This window comes from Schistocerca serialis, chromosome 5 (assembly GCF_023864345.2).
Source record: "Schistocerca serialis cubense isolate TAMUIC-IGC-003099 chromosome 5, iqSchSeri2.2, whole genome shotgun sequence".
NCBI lineage: Eukaryota > Metazoa > Arthropoda > Insecta > Orthoptera > Acrididae > Schistocerca > Schistocerca serialis.
Window position 1 is genome coordinate 105,376,644 of NC_064642.1, and position 4,032 is coordinate 105,380,675.

Sequence of the window (4,032 nt, forward strand, 5' to 3'; positions counted from 1 at the left end):
TTGCGCAGATCTAGCGGAAGTAATTGCAGAAACTACTGGACACATTCCTCCAGGTAGATTGGCGGATGAGATTAATCTGACCAAAGTGGAATCAACGAAGGTGACGATTAGTGAATTGATAGCAAAGCAACACTCACTAGTTGACGAGTTACAGGAAAAGGTTTCGGTATTGGAGGCGAAGCTACAGACTAAGCCTCAGGACAAACGTGTTAAAATTAAAACTGTATGTAAACAGAGGCTGAAAAAGCCGCCAGATAAATCGGATTTAGGATCAAAGCCGGATGGTTTTTTCTGGAATGACCTGGATATAGACGAGGATTTACTGTGGGAAAATAAAGAAACAGTCGAGGACAAGTGTAGACAGATAGTAGTGTCCGTTAATATGCACGACCTACAACTAAACGTGTTGATTGACACCGGGGCAGAATTGAGTGCTGTATCTGGGAAAATATTTGAGTTACTGAAAGACAGACCTGGCATCGTAGTTATGCCAGTAACAGGAGTGAAAATTATCGGTGCTACTGGGAAGGCCAGTAAACCGGTCACAAACAGATTTTTGTCAACTTCGACATATGTGGGGCACGATTTGAACAAGAGTTTGTCGTCGTGCCAGACTTAACTACGGAAGTAATTATCGGGTTAGATTGGCTATTAAAGTACCGTGCAGTGATTAACTGCGAAAGCAAAACTTTGACATGTATGTCACTAGGTAAAACAGTGGTAGTTGGTTTTGACGAGGCAGGAGACGGTGTGCATAGGCAATACCAGCCTATACACATTGTTAACTGGCCGGATGACATTGACGTAGGAATGAGTTTGAACTGCCATAACATGAGGAATTTCGGCATTGACAAAAGTGTAGAAAGTGAATTGGAAGAGATAATCAAATTCCCTCCACGGATTGACATTAGTATTGGTGTGAAAAAAGATCGTTTGCGAGAAGTAACGAAGCTAAAAGCTGATGCTCGCATACGTCGTCATGACGCTAAAGCGCGTTTTGCTAAGTTTGCAATCGGAGACTTAGTACTTGTAAAAGCTCATGAGAAATCGAGCGAGATAGACCATGAAATCTCTAAATTTAAGTTTGTTTATAATGGACCATATAAAGTCATTGGTATACCTCACACAAATGCTTACGGAATATTGTAGACTTGAAATTGTACCAACCAAGGATTGATTAGTACCACAGATAGGGTAATTTGCACAGTATGTAGATATAGAGTGTAAGATTTAAGGATGTGCCATGTGGCGATGCTTTTGCCTGACCTAGAGGTCATTAAAGAAGTTGTAATTAATAAGTAATTAATTTTGATTAATCAATTTAATTTTAATCAATTTAATCATGATCTAATCAACTGAAAAATCCAAGCTGCTAGTTTAAGTTTTCAGCTGAGTCACAGTAGATTAAGCAATGTAAATATGATTTTGTAAATAGCTGTAAGATTTCATAAATATGTGATTTACTAGTCATTGCCGATGTACTTAGACGCTGTTTTAAGTTTCAGGCTAGTACATGCGTGTGATGATGGACAGTGTTGAGTTATCCACTGTGATAGTATTAAGGGACTCCTTGAGATTACTCGGGAGTGAGTTTTTCCTAAAGAATTCAGTGAAACGGACGTTCTGGAAACGCCGTCATAAGGGCGAGTGAGATCAAGCGTGCCGCACACGCGGGCGCAACAATACTGGCGAGGCGAGCCGCTGTCGGCTCTTGTGCCGCTGTTGGCTCTTGTGCCGCTGTCGGCATCCTTTGTACTCGCGAGTACGGAATGTGGAGTTGCTTTTCTTCCCGGACAGCTGATGTGAAAGGATTCTGCTGTCAATATTTATGTTTTTTTCGATCTACTGAATATTATTTTCTTGTTTAGCGTTAAGTGGAATCTCATGACGAGATAATAATTATGAAAAGGTTATATAAAATGTGTATTCTATGTAATTAATAATTAATTTGCGTATTTTGATCTACCTGTTTTTATGACCATGCAATCTAATTAATTTTGCAAATAGTATTCCATTTCTCATAGTGTTACGAATTTTAATGATTTTGGAATAGCTAAACCATTTTCTATGTTTTCTATGAATTTTAATATGTTGTCAACCTGTTTTATTTTGTGCAAGATGACAGAGTGGAATAAGATTAGGAGTGTCTCCACTCAATTATTATTGTCTAAAAAATTGGTTTATGGTTAATTAGAAGAATGCTAAATTTTGTTGATGTTTTGAGCATATGCATTACCGCTGTTTCTTTTTTTGGGACATTTTCTGAGTCTGTTTACGTTACAGGAACATCCTCAGACAATGTGGGGCACGTGTAACGCCGGAAATGCATATCCTCCTATTTCCATCTATTGTACTATAATTTGTTTTCCTTATTTTTGCTACCTGTATATATGATATTTCTGTGTCTTCACATATTGTAATTGTTTTACTATTTGTATATATATATATTTATGCACTTATGTCGATGTATAATTGGTTTGTTTCGTAAATATTATTTGTATTTTTACGCTGGGTCTTGCCTAGGGAAAACTGCTATCGAACGATTACATCGATAGGTCGTGTGAAGAATCAAAGTGTGTAGGATCTTTGGTAGTGTTAACTCTGCCGCGTGGAGCGCGGGCAGAGCAGTGAGGGTCTGGCTGGAGTAGCGAGTGGAGCAGGTGTTGTGTGACGCTCCCGCGAGTTGCCGCGCTTTCGGGGTTTGGCAGCATGTAATTGCGCTCGACTCGCGATGATAGTTTCTGACATGGTGTCGCGGACGGGAAGCATTAGCTGGCGCACATCAAGAGCCCGTTTCGCCTGGTGACCGTGTCGAGAAGAAGGCGCGCCAACATCCAGCTTCTGCAACAGCGACGGCCGACAATGAGTGACTGTCGCCACCTCCTCGATCGACGGCTTCAAACCTTCAATCAACCAACAAGGAAGACTAAAAGCACGTAAAGTTTCAGAACTGTATGGCAGACCTCAGCTTTTCAAATTGTTCCATTTGCCTCGCAAAATTACAGCAACTTAGCATGAACCTTTGTTGCTCATTGTCCCAATTGCATTGCCAAGCAGGGTCCCTTCCTTTTCCGAAATGAACCCGAGTGTCATTGAAATTCAAACGCCAGCATTAAAGTAATATTCTATTTCGCTGCTTTAATTTCAAAGTTCAGTCAAAGTCTCAGAGCTGGCTACAATATTCAGATTACACAAGCACGAATTAAGAGTGCGAGCTTTGTTACCGTATTTTAGCTTACCTGTGACTGCAGCTCAGCTTGGTACGTACTAAATTTTACTATTGTTAATAATTCAGAATCATTTAATTTAAGTTCAAAGTTAAATCTCTTGTTTCTAAATTGCGTAGAGTCAAGTTGCTTTTGAAATGATTGTTGAGGTAGTCCAAGACTAACCGTATTTTACTGGATTTCGATGTGCTTCAGAAAGAAAGCTCACTATTAACTTCAGTCACTAAATTAACTTTCGATTTTCCGGTTTTATTAATTCTTTTGCTAAATTAAGTCAGAGTGTAGCGAAATTTATTACTTCTGACAAACTTTCAGTTTTCACACTACATGTGTCAACCTTCAGTTGCCACGCTTCTGGTGTTAATTATATGTGTAATAACCTTTCTTTTTCAGTTACTATAGTAATTGTCCTTAGGACTGGCGACCGTGATTTCCCCCAAATCTCAAATATCTAATTACCGCTAGTCAATTGTTAACGTAACGGCCGCACATTTACTTTCTTTATTAACTTTACCCCTTTTCAAAATTAATTTCCACCAGTTTCATTTGCATTTTTCCTTTCATTTAGATGTAACCCTTTCCTCCCTCTTTACCGATAGATTAACTTCGGTGACGATTGCTTTTCCCAAATTTCCATTAGGTACACGCGGTTTAATTTTTCACTGTCATTAAGGTCGATAAGTGAGGGGGGAGGTTACAAGTCACATCGCAATTACGAGCCACGTGCGGGTCACGCTTGCATCACGGAAACTCGCGTCAAGTTCGCGTTGAAATTTCTCGAGATGTGATTGATGTATTGCGACGC